Raw genomic sequence first — 16,003 nt, 5'->3', positions numbered from 1 at the left:
TGAGCTTCTGGGATTTTGATTAGTGTCCTCTCTCTGATAGTTCTTTATTCCACTTGGAGATTGATGATCTCTTACTCATCCCTGGGCGAATTCAGAGAGGCAAGTGTCATAGGAGAAGTTTCTGGAAGATTTCATGACGATCCACCTTGCAAACTGTCTCTGTCATTTGTCTACTCTCGCCCATCGCACCCTACATAAGGGCTTTCCAATATGCATTGCACCCTTTACACTGAGCAGGTGAGATGCATCACACCCTCTACATTGGGCAGTCTGTATGGTCCAGCTTTGATCAATTCTGAGCAATTTTCTGTGGAAAACTTCTGGGAGATGATGTAATCAGCTGACCTTGTTCCTTTAGGGTGTGAAGCAACACTTTTAGGGACTTAGGAGCCGTTGATTTATGGACATGTATGATTGGGGTTGCAGTGCCCAAAAATGTCTATAACACCAATGTACTTCTTTTGAGAGAGGAATATAGACTTCAGATGTTGAGCTACTTCAATACCAAGATAGTCGTGAACATAGTGCAAGTCATTCATTTCAATACCTTTCCTCAATTCCTTCTTTATGGATGAAATGTAGCTCTCATTGTTTCATGTCATCAAAATATCCTCTACATATACCATAAGACATACAACTATTTTTCCAACATTCTTGACAAACAAAGTTGCATGATCAAGATCATAATGTTTGAAGTGGATTTTTAGAAGATGCTCAGTTAACTTTTCATACCAAGATCACGGTACTTGCTTGAGGCCATACAATGATTTCGCAAGTTTTCATAATTTATGTTCATGTCCTTTTATAGAAAATCCTTCAGGCTCAGACACAAAATTTTTTTCTTTCATATATCCATTCAAGAAAAAGGTTTTTACACCCATTTGATGGACTTCCCAACAGTTTTGTGCTTTTAGGGAAAATAATGTTCAGATGGTAGTGCATTTTGCTATGGGGTGAAAGTATCCTCATAATCAACCCCTTCCTACTGTGAAAAACCTATTGCCACAAGCCTGGCTTTGTTCTTGTCAAGTGAGCCACCAGCTTTATATTTGGTCTTGTACACCTACTTGCAGCCAATTGGTTTGGTTCCCAATGGATGATCAGCTAGCTTCCAACTGTCATTATTTATCAAGGCATCATACTCCTTTTACATTGCTTCTTTCCATTCATCATGAGAATCAGATTCTTCGAAGGAAGTTGGTTCAAAATATGTAGACAAATTCAGTTCACAATCATAAGAAACATCCATATCAACAGGTGAATCAGAATCATTTATATCACCTCCATTTTTCTTTGTCGAACTTCATGTTCCTGTCTTTCCAACTTCATCAGGATGAACACTTTCAAGTGTCTTTGTTAGCCACTTTGGTGGACCTTTATTAGATGGTCCAGGATGCTGTGTTGATTGAGTTGGGGCTGAATCAAGATTGAGTATCCCAATTCTTTTTTGGATTGCAAGTTTCTGTGGAGTGGTTTTTGAGAGATTGAGTTCGGATAATCCACAGTGTTCATCTTTTTTTTTTTTTTGTCGACGTTTCGAGTCTAGAGCAAGACTCATCATCAGGACTTGATATGCTGAGAAGAGAAAGGAAAGGGGTTTTGAGATAAATACGGTGAATGATGCTGGTTTGGGATGCTGAGCCGACTGCTTGATTGATATTTGCCTAACTGATATTTTATTATTTAATTATTTTGTTTTTATTTAATAATGTGAATGCTTTAACCTAGATTAATGCTGCACCAATGTTATTGTTCTTACTGCGCTCAGATATTACGCATGGCTTTAATTAACAAATTTTATTGATGATTTGATTATAGTTTTATATTGAATCTTTATTTTAGTTATATGATTGATAATTTGCTTTAGTTATAATTTTCTTAAATAATTTAGTTTTATATTGTTTATTATCTTAGTTAACTAAGTTATTTAACAAGATTTTAAGTTGTTTTATAAACTAAGTTCCTATTGTATAGTTCTCTTAGCTTTGGTTTTAACTAGGTTTTGAATTGAATAAAGTTTCAAGGAATGTATTATTAATATGTTATGAATAGTTTTAATTAACTAATTTTTATTATTGATTGAACTTGGTTTTTTTATTGTATAAGGTTTCAAGGAATGTAATGTTAAGATATTACGAATGGCTATTTAATTAACAAATTTTATTGTTGATTTGAATTTAGTTTTATATTGAATCATTATTCTAGTTATATGATTGATGATTTGCTTTAGTTATAATATTCTTAAATAATTTAGTTTTATCTTGTTTATTATCTTGGTAACATATTTCTCTTAATTAACTAAGTTATTTAACATGATTTTAAGTTGTTTTATAAACTAAGTTACCTATTGTATAGTTCTCTTAGCTTTGGTTTTAACTAGGTTTTATATTGTATAAAGTTTTAAGGAATGTGATATTAAGATGTTATGAATAGCTTTAATTAACTAATTTTTATTATTGATTGAACTTGGTTTTATATTGCAAGTTTCTGTGGAGTGGTTTTTGAGAGATTGAGTTCGGATAATCCACAGTGTTCATCTTTTTTGTCGACGTTTCGAGTCTAGAGCAAGACTCATCATCAGGACTTGATATGCTGAGAAGAGAAAGGAAAGGGGTTTTGAGATAAATACGGTGAATGATGCTGGTTTGGGATGCTGAGCCGACTGCTTGATTGATATTTGCCTAACTGATATTTTATTATTTAATTATTTTGTTTTTATTTAATAATGTGAATGCTTTAACCTAGATTAATGCTGCACCAATGTTATTATTCTTACTGCGCTCAGATATTACGCATGGCTTTAATTAACAAATTTTATTGATGATTTGATTATAGTTTTATATTGAATCTTTATTTTAGTTATATGATTGATAATTTGCTTTAGTTATAATTTTCTTAAATAATTTAGTTTTATATTAAATATGGTATGTTCAATATAAAACTAAATTCAAATCAACAATAAAATTTGTTAATTAAATAGCCATTCGTAATATCTTAACATTACATTCCTTGAAACCTTATACAATAAAAAAACCAAGTTCAATCAATAATAAAAATTAGTTAATTAAAACTATTCATAACATATTAATAATACATTCCTTGAAACTTTATTCAATTCAAAACCTAGTTAAAACCAAAGCTAAGAGAACTATACAATAGGAACTTAGTTTATAAAACAACTTAAAATCTTGTTAAATAACTTAGTTAACTAAGATAATAAACAATATAAAACTAAATTATTTAAGAAAATTATAACTAAAGCAAATTATCAATCATATAACTAAAATAAAGATTCAATATAAAACTATAATCAAATCATCAATAAAATTTGTTAATTAAAGCCATGCGTAATATCTGAGCGCAGTAAGAATAATAACATTGGTGCAGCATTAATCTAGGTTAAAGCATTCACATTATTAAATAAAAACAAAATAATTAAATAATAAAATATCAGTTAGGCAAATATCAATCAAGCAGTCGGCTCAGCATCCCAAACCAGCATCATTCACCGTATTTATCTCAAAACCCCTTTCCTTTCTCTTCTCAGCATATCAAGTCCTGATGATGAGTCTTGCTCTAGACTCGAAACGTCGACAAAAAAGATGAACACTGTGGATTATCCGAACTCAATCTCTCAAAAACCACTCCACAGAAACTTGCAATATAAAACCAAGTTCAATCAATAATAAAAATTAGTTAATTAAAGCTATTCATAACATCTTAATATCACATTCCTTAAAACTTTATACAATATAAAACCTAGTTAAAACCAAAGCTAAGAGAACTATACAATAGGTAACTTAGTTTATAAAACAACTTAAAATCATGTTAAATAACTTAGTTAATTAAGAGAAATATGTTACCAAGATAATAAACAAGATAAAACTAAATTATTTAAGAATATTATAACTAAAGCAAATCATCAATCATATAACTAGAATAATGATTCAATATAAAACTAAATTCAAATCAACAATAAAATTTGTTAATTAAATAGCCATTCGTAATATCTTAACATTACATTCCTTGAAACCTTATACAATAAAAAAAACCAAGTTCAATCAATAATAAAAATTAGTTAATTAAAACTATTCATAACATATTAATAATACATTCCTTGAAACTTTATTCAATTCAAAACCTAGTTAAAACCAAAGCTAAGAGAACTATACAATAGGAACTTAGTTTATAAAACAACTTAAAATCTTGTTAAATAACTTAGTTAACTAAGATAATAAACAATATAAAACTAAATTATTTAAGAAAATTATAACTAAAGCAAATTATCAATCATATAACTAAAATAAAGATTCAATATAAAACTATAATCAAATCATCAATAAAATTTGTTAATTAAAGCCATGCGTAATATCTGAGCGCAGTAAGAATAATAACATTGGTGCAGCATTAATCTAGGTTAAAGCATTCACATTATTAAATAAAAACAAAATAATTAAATAATAAAATATCAGTTAGGCAAATATCAATCAAGCAGTCGGCTCAGCATCCCAAACCAGCATCATTCACCGTATTTATCTCAAAACCCCTTTCCTTTCTCTTCTCAGCATATCAAGTCCTGATGATGAGTCTTGCTCTAGACTCGAAACGTCGACAAAAAAGATGAACACTGTGGATTATCCGAACTCAATCTCTCAAATATCCCAATTCTATCAACCCCATCACACAAAGTATCATCAGTGGTTGGAGTTTCATGCGGGGGAGGGAGTGCTTCAGAAGAAGATTCCACCGATTGATCTAGTATATGAGTCCCCCCTTCAAGATGTGGAATCTGATTATCAGATTCTTTAAATAGTTTTGCATTTCCCAATCTATCCAACTGATTAAGTTCCCGCTCAACGACATTGTCAGCTTTGGAAGATTCAAGAAAGATTACATCTCTAGATACAACAAACTTTTTATTAACTTCATCATAGAAATGGTATCCTTTGGAGTTATTTGAATACCCCAACAAGATATACTTACGACTCCTTGCACCAAGTTTGCTTCTATGTACTTTTGGTATCAAGGCATAACAGTTGCAACCAAAGACCCTGCGATGATTTACCGAAGGAATGTAGTCGTACAAATTTTCATAAGGAGTCTTGTTTCTAATTGCATTAGATGGAAATCTATTCTTTAGATATACATCACATAGAACTTCATCAACCCAAAACATCAATTTTATATTCTTGAAAAACATCGTGGAACATACCATATTTAATATTGTCCTATTCATTCTTTCAGCTACTCCATTTTTTTGTGGATTATAAGGCATAGTTGCTTGATGTTTGATCCCATTTTGGCAAAGATAAATTTCAAATTCATTTGACATGTATTCTTTTCCATTATTAGTAAAAATAGAGTTAATATGAGATTGTGCATAATTTTCAATCCATGTATGAAAGTTCTTGAATGTTTGAAAAACATCATATTTGTTCTTCAATAAATAAACCCAACACATTCTAGTGTAGTCATCAATAAATGTCATCATATACTTATTTCCATTTGTAAAAGGAATAGGCATTGGACTGCATAAATTTGAATGAATGAGTTAAAGTTTTACATGTCCTCTAGAATGTGAATCATGAAAAAAATGTTTGCTGCACTTTCCTAGATTGCAAGCATCACATTGATGAAGTTTCCTAGAAATTGTAGTAAAACTAGTAACACCATTTTTCTTCAACAAGTGAGGGTTGTCATAGTTCAAGTGTCCAAATATAGCATCACATAATAGATTTGATGGAAATTTACCTTCATCATAATGAGAATTGTATGAGAAATTTTTTGCAGGAACAAAGGTACCTTGCAACTTGAGAAGCCTTTCTTCTTCCATCCCCGTCATGAAAAGTGAGTGACCTCATGATTTTTTGAGCTCAAAATTTCCATCAATCATATCAATGTAGTGTCCTTACTGGCGGATGTACACCAAGGACAAAAAATTTCTCCTCGGTTGTGGGAGATATAAAACATCATGCAGAAGAAAGTTTGGAAGACCAGGATATTTGATGTTGATTGTGCCAAGCCCCGATGGCTTGAATTTTGATTTGTCTGCAAAGCATACTGCTCCATCAACATTGTCAGCAAAATCTTCAAAAAAAATTCTAAAATTCATGTGGCAAGTTGCTCCTGAATCAAGCAACCAATCAATTTTCCAAGAAGCAAGTCAACCGTTAAACAAGTCTTCATTTACTCCAATATTACAATGTGCCACAACATAGTGAGTGGATTCAGGTGCTTTACCTTTGTCTTTGTCAATGGTTTTACCTTTGGGTTCATTTGTTTCCTGCTCAATTTTGTCCCAAGGAAACTTGCATGTGGATGCATCATGTGATCCATCTCTATTGCAACGTATGCAATGCAAATCAGAATTTTCTCCTTGAGAGTGTTTGCCCCCCTGCCTTTGAAATTTCTTCTTCCTCTTCCTCTTTGACCACCTACTTCTGGAAGAATCTTGACCATGATTCTTCTCTCTATGTTCAATACATACAACTTCTTGAGAAGATTGAGGAGCTCTCTTTTCCCAAAATACATCTCTCTCTTAGAAAATTTATTCACAAGGGAGTCAAAGGTAATTTCTTTGAGGTTTCCATTTTCTTGCAATGACTCAAGATAATTTGAATAAGTGGGATAAAGTTCCTTCAAAAAATCTATTAGAGGAATGTCTAGTTCAACACTAGTCACTCTGATATCATGCATAATAGATCTTACTTCTGATGAAAGAGAAAGAGGTTCATTATTTTGTAATTCAAGGCTGAACAATTTAATTAGTAGTTGAACAACTTAAAGCACAGAGTGTGAATCATAGAGTTCCTTTAATTTTCGTAAGGATTCAAAATCATTTGATAATAGTGAAAGATGGGGACTCACATCTACATTTATAGATGATGCAATCAAGGCATATTCCTTGTTGTTCTTGTTTTCCCAAATGGTGAATTCCTTGTCTAAGGTAGGCTTTGCTGGTTCATTATCTCCTTCTCCAACACAAACTCCTTTCCACAACTCATTAAAAATGAGAGTATGCTTGATCTTCCATGACCACTTGGGAAATTTCTCCTTCCCGTTGAGAACAACTCCCATAATAGATATTAATGAATTCATTTTAAAATATGTATACTATAAAAAAAAATACTTCTATTGCCAATAGAATATAAGAAATTTCACCTATTCTCGTAATATGTGTAAAAAATGCACTATGATATATGAAATAGAGGTATTATTTGGGGGAGTTGGTTTATGGGTAAGGGAGTATGTGGGGGAGGGAGTATATGGGAGGGTGTATATGTAGGAGGACAACATGGAGGTGGGAATGTTTCGGTGTAGTGGCTTTGGGACATGAGGAAAATGTATTATTTTGGAACAATGCAACAATAATGTTTAATATTGTATGGAGAGGGCCGACTGTATGGAGTGAGCAATAGTGGGTTCAAGCCCCGGTGGTTCTGTGAGAAGAATGGTGCAAAGGTAGAGGTGTGTAGAGAGATGGAGGTTTTGGGATATGTTGAGGTATTAGCAGTGATCAGAGAGCCGACTGTGTAGGAGGGAGAATCGAATGCAATACGCCTTATTCCTTGAGGAGTAGGTGGACGATACAGATAATTAATCCTCTCGTTTTCTGTGCAAACGATCATACAATGGTTCTTCATGGTGACAGAAACGGTGATACGTGATGCGTAAAATCGATCTTCAAAGGAGCTAAGTGTAGTATAATACACCATAATACACCATTTTATATACCATGTCATTTACGAACAACCGCAAATAACACTATACAACACACACCAAAACAAAGAATGCGCCATAACAAAAAATGCCCTTCATGGAATATATCGTCATTACCAATATTAAACACATCATTCACAATTTTCACAAATTGTTCAAGTCACCAAATTCATACCAGTTCAACGAAGTTCAATGCATAGATTTCATATTAGTCTTCAAAATATGAATCATCCCCAACGTGAAAGAAGGGATTGGTGCATTAACATGAAGCTATCACAAGTTTCAGCGCTAAATGCCAACGCATAGAAGATTATTGTTTCAAGGTTCCAATTTCATAACCAGTGAAAACATAGGCAACAATCAAAATTCAATGCATAGTGAATTAACGCGGAGAAAAATCATTGATGTAAAAGGGACAGCAGCCAGGACAGAGGATAACGACAAAAAATTAGGAGTTACAAGATAGAGGGAAACTAAAAATGAGTGCTATCTCTGGTACCATGTCAGGCCAGGAGGTAACTCATAAAATCCACTATGTTTATTCATTAGGATTCCTCATTGTTATATACACAAGGGAGTGACTCTTGGCTTTCACCTCCCGATGACTCTTGATTTTCTATTATTTACTATTTACATTATTTACAAGCATTTTCCTAATCCCCATGATTAGATGTGAATAGTCCCAACATCACAAGTTTTAGAGTAAATTATGGGAAATCTTCGCCATAAACGCTACAAAAAATCATGGAATCGAGGCTGGAAGACAATTTAAAACCAGAACATATGGAATCAGGGTTGGCATCTTTCCCATAGGACTTTTGCAAATGTAAAGATGGGTCGACTTCTGACCTATATTTGATTAGTCAATACTGGTTTATTTCTACAACATTGCATCCAAACCAGCGAAACTTGAGTTGACAGTGTATTTAACACTTCCTACCCATTAAACCAGAGTTTGCGGACAGAGAGAACTCAAAAATTCACCGGGTTTATTTTGCTAGAATTCAGCAATCTGCTTACCCGAGAAACTGTTATGCTCTAAGTTCTAAAGTATCACCTACAATTTTTTCCAAACAGTGAATTATTAGAACGCCAAATTATGCACGATGACCATTAAACCAGAAAATAATGTTCTTACATTTACTTGTCGAATCGTCATCTAGGAGGATGGAAAAACTACATCCTGCCACATAACCAAACATATTTAGCATTCTCCACAAAAGGTTTACTACTCGCATCTACCGAAGTAAAAAAAAAAACTCACTTGGTAACAAGGAAAACCTGACAACGAGAAGTAATGTTGCATAGAAAACAGTGGCACAAAAATAGGAAATCCAATCTCAATGACTGCCACAAAACCAAGAATTAAATAAAACAACCACTTTGAACACTGAAAATAGCTAAATCCGCTTCTCTATAATCCATCAACCATACTAATAAATTCTCCACCAACACTCTTAAACAAAATTAACACCACTAGAGTACAAAGCAGCAAAAATTAACTCCTTCCCTATACCTACACTTTATAATCTAATCTACCATGCATGGCAGGATGACGTCGATCATTGACATCCACAGTCATGGATGCAATGACGTGGTGACGTCACACAAAAATTTCAACCAAAATTGTAATGTAAACTATACAAATTTCAAAAGTTGCACAATTATGGGAAAACTAATAGCTTGGAATCGATCATAGATGTCACTGCATAAGCAGTGAGATAAAAATGAGATATGTGTATAAAAAAGAGATTTTAAAAAGGAAGAATAATGTGCTAAATTTCTTATGAAAGAGTAAAAGGAAAGGAGGAGGCAGTCGTGACTTAAGGTAAGGGCAGAAAAAAGAGAGGGTGTGTTTCTGGGTTGGAGGCGAAGAGAAAGAGATCTTGAATAAATTTATTTAAAAGGAATGAGAAGGTTGGAGTTAAAATTCCAGGGAGGGGGAAATAGGAAGGGAAGAAAAAAAGGTAGTTCGATGGTTAAGGTGATCAATAACAAGTTTACAAGAATGGCTATGTATGTAACTAGATTTTCAATTAAAATCATAACAATTTTTTTTTAATTCTAAATTTATATGAGAAAACCAAAATTAATATTTTTGTTGATCAAAACATATAAATATTTAAAATTAAATAAAAAAATACTAATATGTAATTCCACTTATACTAATAAGTAATTAGGTATGTATATTTTGGAATAGGGCTTCCAAAATATTAATTAAATTATAATAATTATTTGTTGGATGGTAGGTATTTAAGTTCACTGGAATATTATAGAATATTCTTAATAGTATATGAACAACCATAATATGAACTGACTAATGGTTTTTTGGGCATGAATTATGGATAAGGCGTGGTATTGTGACAAATAATGTTCACAAATTAAGAATAACCATGATAAAGTGGGACTCAATCTCCATGGTTAACGATGTTCTTACATACTTCTTTTAAATGTGCATGTGTTTAACTTTTATATTAATTCTATTTATCACTAATCATTATTATTATTTGACTCTTCACACAAATACCATGCATCCACCCATGCCAACATGACTTTTTGCATTAATGGAAGGGATGAGGGGGTGATCAAACTTAGGTTCCCGTTTTGAGAACATTCTATGCATAGGAAAATGTGGCAACTCGATGACGCCTCCACACTCGAACCATTCTCAAGACGTGACCTATATTTTCAATGCATCACAAGTTGTATATCTTTTTCATGTCCTCTCGTCTCCACCGCAGAGCTCCATCACCCTTACTAGCCTCAAAAATTGTGATTTGGCATGCACGTTATCCTCTTCCACTAGATTTGGTCTCCTCACTCTATTGCTTAGGAAGTGTCAGTGTTTATCTTTGTTACCTTTGCTGTTGAATTGGATTTTCTAGTTTCTCTTTTAAGGTCCTCGTTATAGGTTTTAACCCTCTATGGAAATTACCACGAAACAAATTCTTAAAAATTAAAATTTAACAATGGAAATAAAATAAAACATAAAACAAATATACACAAAGATTTTCCCCTGGATCCCAAAATCAGGACTACCACATTGATTTTTTATTATATTCCTTTCAATCTTACAATACATATATATACATGTCCAAGCATCCATAAACCCCAATCCATTAACACTGGATTGGATCATAGATGTAGTTCCCTTGATCGGATCTACAAAATACCATGGGTAGAAAACCACCATGCGCAAAACCATAGGTAGGTCCACCCACGTAACATAGGGTCCAATAAAAAATCTTGGGCACTGCCCGACACCACGTGCGAGGGGCCTATTGCCTGCATGGAAACCCCATGATAACCAAACCTGGCACAAAGAAGGGGAGGTTGGCCTCACCCCCTCTAATCCCCTAGGCTTCACACCTAGGGATAGTCGTGGAAAGAATATAACACCAACCCAACACTTTTCAATATTATAGTTCTCTATTATCTTACTCTACTACATTCACTCGAAAGTAGAGGCTAAGGAATTTATAATGATGTCAAGTAATCCTTTTTCTAGTGCATACATAGTTCATGAAATAGGGTGTGCTCAGCAAGGTGAATGTGGATATGTGTGTGGTCTTCATACCCCACTTGTGGTTATCTAGATTGCTACCATGGAAGCCTAGGAATTGAGAAATACAAATAATGGACAATGATCTGTAAGGAATCTACTAGGTTTCCATCTGAGGGACTAGGAAGTGGTAATATGGCTTGATGAAGGAATAATAGGAGATATGGACTCCCATTTTATTCAAGCTTGTCTAGATTTGAGATTCCTAGATGGGGACATGAGAATTAAATCCCAACCTCCTCCTTCTTCTCTATCCTCAACTAATGTGCAAGTGAAGTTAGATAGTTAAAAATCTCATGTTTAGGGCTCCAAACCACCCAACCGTGAGATTCCTAGACCTGAGGAACTAAAGGAGAAAGAAGTAGGAATTCAATGGGAGCAAGCTCAAACTTTGGTTTAGGTTGAGGATGTCCAAGTTGATCCCAACAAAACCACTACCACAACCAACTAGAAAGAAGAGACATTCCAATAGAAGACCTCCACCGGCATGTATGGTGTGTTCATTGAGTGCGAAGTACCTTCTTGGCTTTACGAAGGCCACGATGACCATGCTCACCAGCAAATCCTAAGCAAGTCTTTCCAATTTTATTCTCTATCATTATTTTTCATATGCTCTTTTTATATTTATGTTATGCTTACCACTATATTATGGACTCAAAAATTATCTTGAAACCTATTAGGAGGACCATCTAGTTTCCTTCTCAAGGGCATATGGTCTCTCCTTAGTTTTCATCTAGCTAGTATCATTTTGGAACCTATAAGGTACTCTCCTGAGATGCAATCTGCACATATAACTATGTGAAAATCTAATAAAAAATTATTTTACTTAGAAAAGAATTTATTATTGTTTTAAATAAAGTTATAATGTAGTTAATTATTACCTTTTTTAATTTTTTGATGCCATTTAATTTATATAGCTACATGTTGATGATGTTTGACCCGCCAACATGTTTAGGGGATCTCCTCTGTAAGAAGTCCCAACTAGACCTCAGACTGTTTCAACTAGGAGTCCCAACAATGGGTACTATAGTTATGCCTTGACATGTTCAGCTTATTCCTGAGCAAGGTCAGACCGATGATATACAACTACATGTTATCTAAGCTAACTTGCAAATTTGTGTTGGTAGTCATGAGCATCAACTTATCAAAGTATGCGTTGAGCTCCAGTCTAATGTGGTTCTGCTCTTTAGCCTCGGTGTGCATATCAATCGATGGGGTTCTATACTTTCTCGCCACGACATCTAAACTCATGTACAACTGTGCACACAAAACCTCAACACTAGTAATGAGTGGCTAAAGTTCCTCATAGTTTTGGATCAGAATTCAGATGTGTGCTTTATCCAACTCTACCTGTGACCTCATCATCTTGTGCAAGTGAAGTGGGGGTCCCTTGCACCTCATTGTCCATATCTATACATGATCAACTGTGACATTTATATCTGTGAGTGTTCGTGTTATCTTGGTGCAGTGTTGTTGGTGACCATGTAGATGGAAAACTACCTTGTGCATGGTGACGAACCTACCATATAGTCTTCGTGTGACTGTCTCAAGAGCTGATACTTCAACATGTATGGATTTCTTCATATCTGGTCTAGCGGATCCTCTTGATTTTTCCTCTCTCTACGTAGCTTCTTGTAATTCCTTATCTATGTGATCATGGTTTCGGCAGAATCCTTTGTAGCAATAGCCAAGGTGGCTACATGTCTTTGTACAACTAACACAATCACCTATTCTTCAAATTTCGTAGCTGATGCATGCTCATCTGGGGTGTGCGCTCTAACTTCTTGTACAACTCTGTGTTGTGACTCATCAAAGGCTATACTGTACACCTCTATTCTTGGATGGTCCTCAAGGAGAATGCTATCCCCTTTTCACTCGATACTTTCTCTGCAGTTAGAGCTAGTGAAGCATGTGGAGTGACCTTGGGTTCTTTTAGCATGAGGTAGGTGTCCTAATCCTGTTCTGGATGCTCTATCTCCATGTCCATCTGTTCTACTATCGGTTGATCTGGCAGAACAAGTTCCTATTCTTGGGGCTACTCAACGTGTTCCTCATCTACTGTTGGTTTAGAGTCTTCAACCTGTATTAGCATAGTTTTCATTCTCTGTGCACCTTCCACTTACTCCTATTCATGTTCCTATTATTGTTCATATTCATGCTCATATTCTGCTTCTTTCTCACTTCTGCATAACTATGGTTCTTCTTTGAGATTTTGCTAGACTTCCTGCAACTTCCCCTCTACATCCTCTAGTCTTGGCTTCTTTGCCTTTCTTTATGCTATCCTCCTATTGCATTATCACCTCTTTGCATATATCTCCAAAGATACTTTCTCCATAAGTGGGTCTTCCTTAAATGTGTAGCTTTGCTCCGTGTCTGTGTTTTCAACAATATTCCTCTTGCCTTTCTCTTGCATAGGTTTGTTGCTATTTTTTCTGTTGTTGCTGCTCCTTGTGGTGTTGTTGCCTTGAGTGTTGCTAGCCACTCCACTGCCATGATGACCGGTTCATTGATCCTAGAGGATTTATAACAATATCTGCATGGGTATTCCTCTGGCCAATGATATAAGCCGTGGATCCTAGAATAGTAAAGTCTCGCACAATGGTCCCTGCATAAACCATGTGGGTCGTATGGATTGAAACTCTTGGTTTCAAAATTAACTTCTTGAAGTATTCGAGCTCAAAATCTAGTTCTTTCAAGCTCATGATTGCGTACAACCCAATTCACACAAGAAATGTAGGCCATTGTGCTTCTTATTCCTGTGCAATCCAGCTGATAACCCTTTTGAGACATGGCATGAAACCTCTTGCATGACTATCTTGTCTATGGAAAACCTTGGGAACACATGTGGACCTTTCTCCACGTTGTACATCCTTATGAAGGTGCCCTCGGGTGAGGCGTACCAATCTGCAATGTTTGAATACGCCTCCATTTCCACTTGGGATATGCAAGGTAGACCTTGTTCAAAACCATCATGTACCAAGGAGTGATGAAATGGTCAGAGATTATAGCCATTACTCCATGGTAGTTGGAGGCTGAGAGAAACTTGCAATATAAGTTCACAACAGTCTTTGAAGGTGTGCATGCCTAACCCATGCTAGGAAACTATTGATGGGCACACATTGCTTCGAGTACGTAGGTAGACATGAAGAATATTGCTTGTTGATCCTTGGGAGGACTCTGGGCATTGGATACATGCACTTTCAGTTGGAGAGCCAACATGTCGGACGAGTTGAAATGTTTTCCTTCACTTTCCAACTAATCCAACATAGCAACCCAACTGTGAAGGAATGTGTATCTACTCCCTTAGCCATGCAAGTGGCATGCAGAGATGACCAAGAACTAGTATGCCTTACTGAGTGTCTTTTTCCTATATATTTGGTTGGCTTCCATCCTCAACTTTGTTTGCTCCCTTACCCAATGCTTCAAGATGTCTCTTGTGTTCGTCTTGCTGTTGGAAGTGTAGGACGGTGCATCCATCCTACTCACAAGCAGTGGAAAATGATACATCTGTTGATAATGTTATGCCCTGAAGGAAGTAAGATTTTCTCCACTATCACTGTTCAGTATCATTGTCTCAGGATCAGTGTGTGAGACAATCTAGTGGATCACATCTGTGCATGGGAACACGAGAAACCTGTATGCAACCTTGTACGATCCCGTCTTATGGATGTTCACATAGACCTGTCATTCCTATAGATTCTTCTTAAAGTTACCTGAGAAAATAGTATTGATGTCTTGCCATGTGATCTTGATGTCCTTCTCAATGATCAGTTCTGTGTTTATGTACACAGGCAAGCTCATAGACCCCCATTCAACCATGTCCCCAATACTTATTTCAATTATGTATTTTGATCAAGCTCTCTTGGAGGCCATGATACCTATACTGATAAGAAGCTGCTCAAAAACCTATGGTAACTAGATATAGAGAAGATACACTTGGCGAGAAGATGTTAGCTAAAAACATTGAAAAACTTGAAACACATTCGTTCAACAAATTGGTGACTGTTGGGAAAGATTGTGTCTCTTTGACTTCAGGAAGATTAGAGACTGTTGTTTCAAACTATGCATTACATAGTCCCAACTGTCAGTGAGGCTCATTGTTGTCAGGATCTATGCAATGAGCAGTCCAGTAAGGTTCACTGCCAACCAAAACTATGCAATGCTCAGAACAGTTAGGTTGGGTTGTTGGCTAGAGTTATGCATTGCACAGGTCCAATGGGCAAGACTGGGCATTGCCTCGCAGGATTGTGGAGAAAATAGCTAGAAGCTAGAGTGGGTAGCCTCTGTGTAATCCCTGGAGGCAAGGGAGAGCCTTGATTGCCAAGAATGCATAGAGCATGCTGGGAGACAGAAGATCGAGGTGGAGATAGCCCAGGTTTGCCTAATGGAAACCTAAAAACATGAAGGACTGAGTGTGTGTAAGAAGCTGGATTAGATCTGAGTGAATTAGAAATGCATGCAATTGAAGCAAGTGAATATATCAGTTAAATGGCCAAACCAAGAAGCTTATGAAGCAAGTCGTTGCAATGGGAATTGTGAGTGCACAAACAATGCTATGCATCTGATGCTAAGGAAAGGTAATGAAAAACTTGAAACAACACTTTTACAAGCTAAAACACATTGAAATTCCAGCAGTCGTTCAATAAAACCAAGGAAATGACACTCGTACATGCTAAAAACTAAAAAGCAACAAAAAAAATGACAACAAGCATGAAAAGAAAA

Source organism: Pinus tabuliformis, chromosome 8 (assembly GCF_031772625.1).
Source record: "Pinus tabuliformis cultivar Carrire ecotype Pingquan chromosome 8, CPIR1, whole genome shotgun sequence".
NCBI lineage: Eukaryota > Viridiplantae > Streptophyta > Pinopsida > Pinales > Pinaceae > Pinus > Pinus tabuliformis.
Note: the sequence above shows the minus strand (reverse complement) of the source record.